The sequence below is a fragment of the Ictidomys tridecemlineatus genome, chromosome 3 (assembly GCF_052094955.1).
Source record: "Ictidomys tridecemlineatus isolate mIctTri1 chromosome 3, mIctTri1.hap1, whole genome shotgun sequence".
NCBI classification, from domain to species: Eukaryota; Metazoa; Chordata; class Mammalia; order Rodentia; family Sciuridae; genus Ictidomys; species Ictidomys tridecemlineatus.
In genome coordinates, this window is record NC_135479.1 from 117,607,127 (window position 1) to 117,618,970 (window position 11,844).

The following is an 11,844-nucleotide window of genomic DNA, read 5'->3' on the forward strand; positions in this document are numbered from 1 at the left end:
TGCAAACACTTTTATTCAGAGTGATATATCCCAGTGCGAGCTGTCATATAGTATAGAGCTTTATGCCTTTTTTATTTCTTGCTGTATTGATGACACAAAACATGTTCCTAAAACAATTGAAAGGTGTTCTTGAGTTCACCAAAGCAAAAATTTTCTTTTGCATCTAAGAATTTGCTACTCAACAATCTTCAAGAGTAGATGTATGGCTGGGGGTATAGCTCAGTTGGTAGAGTGCTTGCCTTACAGGCACAAGGCCCTGGGTTCAATCCCCAGCACCACCTAAAAAAAAGTAGATGTAATTGAATTTTTACATTCTGAAAATTTCTATTTGTTTAAGATGTCTGAAGACAATAGCTAACCAGGGGGAAAGGGATTTTTATGTTCTCAAAAGGAGGATAACGGATGCTCCCTGATATAAGATGTGGTTATTTCTCAAAATACATTGTTAGGTGAAAATATGAGTAGTTGAAAATGCTTTTAATACACACCCAATCTACTGAATATCACTGCTTAGCCTAGCCTACTTTAAATGTGCTTAGAACACTTAGAGTAGCCTACAGTTGGGAAATACAAAGCATATTTTATAAAAATGTAGTGAATATCTCATGTAACTTAATGAATTTATTGAATGTTGTAGTGGCAGTGAACAACAGCTGCATGGATAGGCTTTTTTTATTGGTTGTTCACAACATTACAAAGCTCTTGACATATCATATTTCATACATTAGATTGAAGTGGGTTATGAACTCCCAATTTTACCCCAAATGCAGATTGCAGAATCACGTTGGTTACACATCCACAATTTTACATAATGCCCTATTAGTAATTGTTGTATTCTGCTATCTTTCCTATATGGATAGGCTTTTGCACCACTGTAAAGTTAAAATGTCACAAATCAAATCATTTTAAGTTTGGAATTATCTATACATAAGAACTTATCTTACAGAGGAGGTAAAAATGGTGTCTAGTCAATCTTCAAATGTGTACACAGATGCGATCTCTAGTCTGAGATGTTTGGGAACATTATTAAATTGGTAAGTGTAATTGCCAGAATGGATTGGGTATCCCTGGCACCTCTGTCTTCAAAGATGACATGTCAATGGCAATGTCCAAAACTCCCTTCTGATTTAGAATAGAATGAAGTTTGGGGCAGGATGGGGTGACATGGGTACATTTGAATGAAAATAAAGAAGCCATTTAGCAGAAGACAGTATATAACTGGTGAGGAAATAGTGTGCTGTTCTGGTGTTGGGCCTAGAAGGAGGGTTTTTGTATATGCAGTTTATCTGCAGGATGAGATTTCTAATTATGTTGCTTCATTTTTCCTTAAAATTTTAGGAAGATCTTTGGAAGAGCCTGAAAATTTGGATGCAATTATAATATTAAAATGAGCTTTAAGAATAGAGCTTCTCTAACTCTTTATGCTGGTCATTCCTTACTACCTAGTTGAAACTCCTTTAGTTCCAGCAAAACACTTTCCTAAAATTCTATTACTAGACTAGTTGGTGTTAGAACATGTACTGAATCAGATCTGACTTCCAGATGGGCATTTTTCCACTATGCAATTAACTTTCAATTAAAAAAGGAAAAGAATATAAAGAGAAGTACGTTTTTCTTGCCATTTATTAATACAAAATAGTAAAACAAAGAATTTGCTTTTATTCCTTTTAATATTTTAAACATGTGTATTGGTAAGTGGAGATTATTTTCTTCATTTGAGGTAAATAAGAGTATTGATGTTCTCTGAAAATTAAAGGAAACTTAAAATATTTTTTATTTACAAAAATTTCAAGCTCTCAATTTGTCTTACATTATACCTGTATTGGATCTATTTTTTCCTAGTTCAATGTAGAAAACACAGTGGATACTCAATATATGTTTGTTTAATGAATGAACAAGTGAAGACCAATATTTACTGGGAACCTACTCTCTGCCAGGTCTACTGGATATTGCCCAATTCTCAAGATTCAATTCCTTTCTTTCTTCTCTAAAGAAGTCTTTCAAAAGTCTTTCTTTTTTAGGAAAAGAACAATGGGGGGATTTTATGAAAATCAAAGGGAAATCAGTAAAATAGAGGAAAGGGACTCAGGAGTAGGAGGGAAGGGAAAGGAGAATTACTGGGGAGTGATATTGGCCAAAATTATATTGTTATATTGTGTGCAAGTATGAATATGTAACAAATCCCTCCATTATGTACAACTATAATGCACCAATAAAAATGTGAAAAGGAAAAAAAAGTCTTCCTTTCTCATCTATTTTTATAGCTCATAGTATTTATTTTTCATGCTTACTAATTCTTTTTTTCCTATAAAGATTTTATTTTTTTTCAAAATCTTTTTTTATTTGCTTTTATTTTTTAAATATATGACAATTCTTATTACACATGTAGAACACAATTTTTCATATCTCTGTATATAAAGTATGTTCCCACCAGTTCATGTCTGCATACATGTTCTTTGGATAATGATGTCCATCACATTCCACCATCATTGCTAACCCCCTGCCCCCTCCATTCCTCTCCCACCCCTCTGCCTATCTAGAGTTTGTCTATTTCTCCCATACCCCTCTCCCTACCCCACTATGAGTCAGTCAACTTATATTAGAGAAAACATTAGCCATTTGTTTTTTGGGGGATTGACTAACTTCACTTAGCATTATCTTCTCCAACTGCATCTGTTTACCTGCAAATGCCATGATTTTATTCTCTTTTATTGCTGAGTAATATTCCATTCAATATGCCACATATTTTTATCCATTCATTTACTGAAGGGCATCTAGACTGGTTCCTCAGTTTAGCTACTGTGAATTGTGCTGCTATAAACATTGACGTGGCTGTGTCCCTGTATTATGCTGTTTTTAAGTCCTTTGGGTATAGACTGAGGAGAGGGATAGCTGGGTCAATGGTGATTCCATTCCAAGTTTTCCAAGGAATTTCTATACTGCTTTCCATATTGGCTGTACCAATTTGCAGTCCCACCAGCAATGTATGAGTGTGCCTTTTTCCCCACATCCTCACCAACACTTATTATTGTTTGTCTTCATAATAGCTGCCATTCTGACTGGAGTGAGATGGTATCTTCCAGTAGTATTGATTTGCATTTCTCTAATTGCTAGAGATGATGAACATTTTTTCATATATTTGTTGAATGATTGAATATTCTCTTCTGAGAAGTGTCTATTCATGTCCTTGGCCCATTTATTGATTGGGTTATTTATTTTTTTGGTGTTTAGCTTTTTGAGTTCTTTATATACCCTAGAGATTAGTGCTCTATCTGATGTATGAGGGGTAAATATTTGCTCCCAGGATGTAGGCTCTCTGTTCACCTCACAGATTGTGATATAATAGTGAAAGTATGAGAAAAATCAAATTTCATATTCAACTAAATTAAATTATCCTGAAATATAAAGAAACCCCTAGATTGTCTAGGGAAGAGAAAATTTAGGGGAGAAAATTGGCACATGTAGTTGAGTTTTCAAATATTTAAAAACATTTCATTTGGAAATGAATTTCCCTTTGGTCCATGTGGCTCTAGAGGTAACCATTGGATGGAAGTTCTCAGGGAATGGAAATCCACTTTAAATGAAGGAAACAGTTTAATAATTAGTAAGTTTTGAATATTTTGGGGGAGTGGGATGAGTGATTTCTCCATTTTAAATATATTTCAGCAGAAACTATTGACCACTTATGGGGGAAGAATAGGACAAGAAAAGATTTGTATGTTGTGAAGGACATCATCCTCTAAATTATAAATTCTCCTTATAATTGTAAGAAATTATGGATCATTTTTTGGCATCTAATTGATATTTATATGGCTTCTTGCTGTCATTTTGAATAATAAAAGAGAAAGAAGATTTGTACTTTGTTGTTGATTAAGTGTTTCAAATAATGTTGCCCAATAAATACATCTGATCTTAGCATTATCTTTTACTATGTAATTGATAATATTTCTAACATCCACTTTTATAGGCCATAGATCAATAATAAACTATGAAAATATAACATTTATATTTTTATTAGATTATGTTAAATTATACAGATATTGAGTTTATTGTGGTATATTTGTGGATACCTAAAGACATAATCTGATCAATTTCATAATTTGGGAAATTTCAAACTATGAAGTTTCATTTCCCTCCCTCCCCCTAATTCCCTTCCTCTCCTGTATTTTTTCTTTTTTTAAATTATTAGTTGTTCAAAACATTACATAGCTCTTGACATATCATATTTCATACATTTGATTCAAGTGGGTTATGAACTCCCATTTTTTCCCCATATACAGATTGCAGAATCACATCGGTTATACATCCACATTTTTACATATTGCCATACTAGTGTATGTTGTATTCTGCTGCCCTTCCTATCCTCTACTATCCCCCCTCCCCTCCCCTCCCCTCCCATCTTCTCTCTCTACCCCATCTACTGTAATTCATTTCTCTCCCTTGTTTTTTTCCCTTTTCCCCTCATTTCCTCATTTTGTATAACGATGAGGGTCTCTTTCCATTTCCATGCAATTTCCCTTCTCTCTCCCTTTCCCTCCCACCTCTTGTCCCTGTTTAATGTTAATCTTCTTCTCATGCTTTTCCTCCCAACTCTGTTCTTAGTTGCTCTCTTTATATCAAAGAAGACATTTAGCATTTGTTTTTTAGGGATTGGCTACCTTCACTTAGCATAATCTGCTCTAGTACCATCCATTCTAATTTCATTGAGTTCTTTCCCCTCATTTTCCTCTTAGCTTTTACATGTGAGAGAACATATGATACTTTTCTGAGTTTATTTTTGCTGAAAAATTATGTTTTCCAGTTCCATCCATTTTCCAGAAAATAACACAATTTTGTTCTTTATTATGGCTATTTTCTTTATCATTCAACTCTTGACCCATACCTTGGCTGATTCCTTTACTATTGCTAACTGTGCTGCATGGGTATGCATGCATCCCTAAAATATGCTGATTTCATTTCTTTGGATAAATACCAAGGAATGATATACCTCAATCATATGGTAAATCTATTTTTAGTTTCTGAGCAACCTCCATCCTGATTACAATAGTGGCTGTACTAATTTATATCCCCATCAACAGTATATAAGAATTCCTTTTCCCTGTGAATCCTCACCAGCATTTATCATTATATGTATTCATGATGGTTGCCATTCTAACTGGAGTGACATGGAATCTCAATGTATTGACCTATATTTCCCTGATGGCTAAAGATGTTGAATATTTTTCATATAATTTTTGGTCATTTGTATTTCTTCTTTTGAGAAGTGTGTTCAGTTCATTTGCCATTTATGTATTACTTGATTTTTTAATGTTGACAACAGTTTTTGAGTTCTTTATATACTCTGGATACAATGTTCATATTTTAAAGGATCATGTCATTATAGCAGCATGCCTGGAAAAATAGTTCCAGGGATGTCTAAAATTTATATTGGGTTGTAAAACTGAAGTATGGGCCAAGGGTTAACAACCTTGACTTTGCCCTTAAAATTAGTCTTAGAAAATCTACTTCATTATAAATATATTACTACTGGGTAGTGTCCTGATTGATATGCCCAGAGCTACCTTTTTCAGCAGTCTTTTAAGTACCAATCCTTCATTTTGGTCCTAAGCATGAGAGGAGCTCCTCCTCCCCAGTTGGGACATCAATTTTTACCTGCCAATATAGCTTGATGAGCTTGCTTACACACTGGTCACTTCCTCCTCTGAGCCAGAATATGTAGTCAGCAATCATGGCACTCCTGAGAACAAGAGCAGAGTTGTAACAAACAAATTCACAGGACAGAAGGAAAGCCATAATAGGTAGTATATACAGACACTGAGGAAGATTTTGTAATGCATAAATTTGACTTGCCTAAAATTAAGTAAAATATAAAGCACATTTTAGAATGTAGAAAGTAGGGTTTTTTTTTTCTGTAGCTAAACTAAAACTGTGAGAAGAAAGAAGCCATTTTTCTTCTAGATGGTTTTCCTGTTTGTACAGTATAAGAATATTTAAAGACTATAAGGATTTGTTTTGTTTTTGTTGCTTTGTATTACGCTTCTAAGCATTTATAGAATAATAGCAAATTTATAGACTTTAAAATGTCTTCAAACCGCATATAGCTATTAGAAAAATATTTAAGCAAACCTCAGACTTTACCCAAGTTAATGATTTCTAACCTCTGATTAAGTTAGCTTTTCTGAAATTGAAAATAAAAAAATCTCCGATTCCAACAGATAATTCCCTTCCCCCAAGCTTTGTGCCTAATTGAATTAGTTTTTAGTATCTAGTGTGTACAATCACTGCTTTGGTCTTATTAAGCTGAAGCGATATTAAAAACTATTGTGCAATGGATATTAATTCATTACTTAGCACCCTTTGGAAAAACAGTTTACTTTTATGACTATTTCTTTGCTAGGACTCTCTATTTCTTTTCTCCAGAGATTCTAAATCCAATTAAATGTGACTAGAAGTAATTCCAAATTGTCACGTTAGCCAATTAAACACATAATAATCCTGTGTACCTAATCACTAGTACCAAAAGTTTATTTATTTAAGTAGAGCTATCACTGTATACCCTTGCATGTTTTTCTTATCTTTGCCCGCAGATACGTGTTGTTTCTTGACATCATTGTAAACTGAATTAGAAATGTTCCTTCCCTAAATGTAGGCTGTCTGAGACATAGCAACTATAAACTTACTATAGTACTCTGTTGAAAGAATTAAAATGTTTTGATTCTTGCTTAGGACAGAGAAAAATTAGGACCTTAAAGATTAACAGTGGAAACAAATACCAGCATTTGGAAGATTACTCAATTCCATGCTTTTCTTCGTACACATGTGACATTGGTAAAAAAGTTGCACACTGATATTTTGAATAAATGACAATAATCTAAGAATAATCTTTTAAGAGTCTTTTCATATTTTCCAAAGTCCTTAAGTAAAGGTAAAGTGCTAGGAGGTTTATATGCTGTGTGGAGATGTATGGAGTAGAAATAAGTTACAAAAATTATAGGCTTTAGAGGGCAAAACTGTGTTTCAAATGTTTCCATTTTGACAGAAGCATGTGAAAAAGTCCTTTCTCATGATAGCCTAAAAAGTCAGTCTATTGACTTATAGGTGCCTATCCCTAATGGAGATTCATTTGCTAAATTATGAATTTAAAAAATTCTTGGACAGAAGCAGTATTAGACAAAAAAGGGTAATTGAATGTAATTGTGTTCCAATAAAACTTTATTTACAAAACCACATAGTGTGCTGGATTTGGGGGTGTTTGCCTAACTCTGAAGTAAACAGATTATTAGATTGAGCAACAAGTGATGGATTGCTGTAACTGTTAATCCATAGTCAGAAATCAGCTTCCATACATTGTAGACAAAGCACCTCTGAGATATTTTGGTTTATCATTTTCCCTTTAGGAATTGCATCACACATTTTATTTAAAATTATTGCAAGGAAAAAAACTGCAATTTTAAAACATGCAAAAGTATAAAAAAAATCCTAGAATACAGCCATAGTGGTATGGGTTAAATAAAAGTTTCATTGATAGAGATTCTGTTTTATTAATGATTGTCATCCACAGATTGTAACAATCATGAGAAAGACAGAGGTAGATCCCCAGAGTGGATTTCTAAGACTTTCCTGCATTTTTTAATACTTTTGGTGATTTGTTGTTGAGTTTACTTTGTAAAATTGGAAGTTTTATCATTTTTGTTAATGTTTTCCATGTTACTTCTTCTGTAATGATGTGCTGTCAAATAGTTTGCTCTATTCCTAGATGTGATTTTGTTATACCTGGGGTGTCTTTTTCCAAAGGAACACAGCTTCAAATTGATATTAAAATAACTGAAGAAATAAGATGCATTGAATTCATTATCTACCATACCTTGGTGAAGTTAATTATTATGAGTAAAAGAATACAAGCATTAAATAACAAAATGTAGCTTCCCAAAGTTTTGTATTTGCTGAGATATGTTTCATAAGTGTGATGAATTACTTTTAGTACCTGGCATACAGTTGGGTTTATATTACAAATACATGCTGGATAGTAGTGGCTCCAACCCATTTGCTTCCCAATGGAAATGGCACTGTCCATCATTCCTTTGGTTCCTCAACATAGATTGGCTCTATGGCTCAGCCCTAATCAATTAGTAAAAGTTAATGGAGAAATATGAAAAGTGCCTGGGAATAACATTATTCCATGCAGTGTTTGTGAGGCAACAGACAAGGGTTTTTCATCATGTTGAATTTTTAAAAGGAAAAGATAATTGATTAATCAACCAGATGAGCATCTATAAGGAGTCAAGTACCAAGCAGAATCCTGGCTCTGGCAAACTCATCCTGTGAGTCCAGTGTAAACAGTTATCCAAACTATCAGATCAGCATCCTTGGCACTCGTCAGTATGATTCAATGCTACTTTAACTGTCTGGATTTCATTGTCACTATTCTATTCTTCTTACTTTCATTGATCTACTGAGTTGTTGCTGTACTGGAACTGTAAGATCATATTAGCCCAGACCTTTTAATTGACAGCTGGTGGCTTAATATCCATCCATTCTGAGTACTTAGTAAAAGCTAAGCATGTGAAGTGTGTTGCATTGTGGAACATCAACTCAACCCACCTACTTCCACACTGCATCCCATCCAATGTGCGTATCCATGGAAACTGCTCTAGCAGTTCTCTTGCTCTCTACCTTATTTTCTTTCTTTTAATTTCCCCTTATCTCCTAGCACATACAATGTTGTGTCCCCATCTTAAAACAAAACACCCCCAAACCTCTCTTTCCTCACTTCCCCCCATCCAGTTAATACCTTCTTTTTTTGTTATTAAAAACAAAACAACAAATTTTTCAAGAACTGTGTGCACTCCTTATCTGTGATTTCTCTTTTCCTCTTGTCACTGAACTTGCTCTAGCAGGACTCTCATTTCTACTGCTTCACTGACACTGCTCTTGTCAATGCTGTTAGTGGTTTCCATGTTGCCAAAAACTGGGGTTCATTCTGTCCTCATTTTAGATGCACTCCTAAGTGGGAGCCAAGCAATAATCCACTTCCTCCCCCAAGAAACCCTTTCACACTTGGCTCCTCTCTTTCTAGTTTTGCTCTTATTGATTGCTCTCTTTCATCTATTTTGCAGTATCTTCCCACCTCCCTGGAGGTACCCTGGGGTACAAGTCTTGGACCTCTTCACTTTCTTTTTATACTCACTCCCTGAGTGAACTCACTGGATTCATGATTTTAAATACCAGATCTATCTTATCAACTCATACATTTACACTCTTGGTCTAAAACTCTTTCTGAGTTTCCAAAATCTTCTAAAAGTTAAGTTTCCCAGCATCTCTCCTATGAATATACCTGACAGGTATCAAACTTAACATGATCATACCTGGAACTCTGATTTCCCTTACTTTCCCCAACCTCTAGTAGTCTTCTTTATCTACCCAATTTCCTGTTTGGCTTTTCTTTTCTTTTATTTTTAATTAACATATAATAATTGCATAAATTTAAGAAGTACAATATTATGATTTTTGATGTATATACATGCACACATCGTGTAAGGATCAAATCAGGATAATTAGCATATCCCTCACTCAAAATATTTATCACTTCTTTGTAGTGAATCATTTGAAATCTTCTGCTATTTTAAAATTATAGTACATGAGTTTTTCTTCTTTTAATATTTTTATTGGTACATTAAAATCATATATAATACTGGGATTTGTCGTTATATACTTGTACATGCACACAATATAATAATAAAATTTGGCCAATATTATTCCCCAGTATTTCCTCTTTCTCTCTTTTCCTCCCTCCACATGTCCCTTTCCTTTACTCATCTCTCTTCAGTTTTCATAGAATCCCCCACCTTCCTTTTCCTTTTGCCTCTCTTTCACATATGACAGAAAACATACAATCCTTGACCTTATGAGTCTGATTTATTTTGCTTAACATAATGGTCTCTAGTTCCATCCATTTTCTTGCAAATGATATAATTTCATTTTTCTTTATGGCTGAGTAAAACTCCATTGTGTGTACATATACCACGTTTTAAAAAGATTTATTCATCCATATTGATGAACACTCATGCTGGTTCCATAGTTTGGCTACTGTGAATTGGGCTGCTATAAACACGGTTATGCATGTATCACTGTAGTATGATGACTTTAATTCTTCAGGATAAAATACCAAGGCTGGGTCACCAGGTGGTTCCATGCCTAGTCCTTGGAGGAACCTCCCTATTTATTTCTATAGTGGTTACAGTCCCACCAATGGTGTAAAAACGTTCTTTTCCGTATACTGTCCAGCATTTTTTATCTGTGTTCTTGATGGCTGCCATTCTTACTGGAGTGAGATGAAATTTCAGTGTCATTTTGATTTGTACTTCCATAATTGCTAACAATGTCAAACATTTTTTTCATATATTTGTTGGCCATTTATATTTCTTTTTTTGAGAAGTATGTTTAGTTAATTTTACCATTTATTATTTGGGTTTTTGTTTTTAGCTCTTTGTATATTCTGGAAATTAATCCTCTGTTAGAAGAATAACTAGCAAAAATTTTTTTTCCCCCAATCTATAAGTAGTGTCTTCACTTTCTTGTTTCCTTTGCTGTGCGTAAGAATTTTAACTTGTACCATTCTGTTTATTAATTCTTAGTATTATTTCCTGAGCTTTAGGGGTCTTATTTAAAAGTCATTGCTTGAGACTTATTGATTCTAGTCACCCTATTGTTCAAAAGAATACCAGAACTTGTTCCTTCTACCTAATTGCAACTCTTGTATCTGTTGATCAGTTTTTCCCAAATCTCTTCTCCCTCTACCTTTTCCAGGATCTGGTAATAATTATACTATCTTTACTTCTATGAGATCAACTTTTTACTTGAGTGAGAAAATTTGACATTTGTCTTTCTTTGCCTGGATTTTTTCACTAAATATAATATTTTCCAGGTTCATCTATGTTTCTGCAAATGACAGGGTTTCATCTTTTTATGGCTCAATAGTATTCCATTGTGTATATGTGCCACATTTTCTTTATCTGTTCGTCTATTAATGGAAATATAGGTTGACTCCCTATCTAGGCCATTATGAATGGCGGTGTAACAAACCTGGGAGTGCAGATATCTTGTTGACATGTTGATTTCATTGCTTTTGTATATGTGTGCCAGTAATGAAATTGCTAGGCCATATGGTAGTTTAGGTAAAAATGTTGACATCATCATTGACTCCTCTCTTCCCTTCACATTCCCTATCCACTCCAAGATAAAATCCTGGTCAGCTTATGTTTAATCTAGTTCAGAATCCTGCCCTTCTCACTGCCTGGTCCATAGCTTGTCACCTGGATTATTGCAACAGCCTCAAAAGCAGACCTCTTGCTTCTCCATTAGTTTATTTTCAAGAGTGATACCATTATGATTAGTGTGCCAGCACAGGCCACTCTTGTGCTTAAAATCTTACAGACATCCTATCTGACTTATAGTAAAAAATCAGTCTTTATAATTAATGGTCTTTGAGTCCCGTGTCCTCTAGTCACATGCTACTTCTCTGACTTCACTTCCTGCTACCATCTCCTAACTCACTGCTCCACACACACTGTCCATACCCCATTGTTCCCCAAAAGAATATTCACACGATTGCCACTGGGATTTTGTGTTCTGTAGTCTCTCTAGTGGAATGTTCTTTCCCTAAGTATCTCCAAGACAGACTCTCTTCCTCATAGAAGAATATCTTTGCTTTATCTTCTCATCCCCAGATCCCTACCTTTCGGATACCCCAGGTTTCAATGCTTGTACTTCTTCACATATTTTTTGTCATTATTTTAAAAATAATGTGTATGTTGTTAACTCATACATTTATACTCAAAGTCTAAA

The 11,844-nt window shown here is 34.3% G+C and overlaps 1 non-coding gene across 1 annotated transcript; it reads left to right on the top strand.

Annotated features, from left to right (window-relative positions):
* Positions 1–208: 208 nt before the first annotated feature.
* Trnav-uac (transfer RNA valine (anticodon UAC)) lies at positions 209–281 on the top strand. Its single transcript has one exon. It is a non-coding gene; the product is annotated as a tRNA-Val (tRNA).
* Positions 282–11,844: the final 11,563 nt, after the last annotated feature.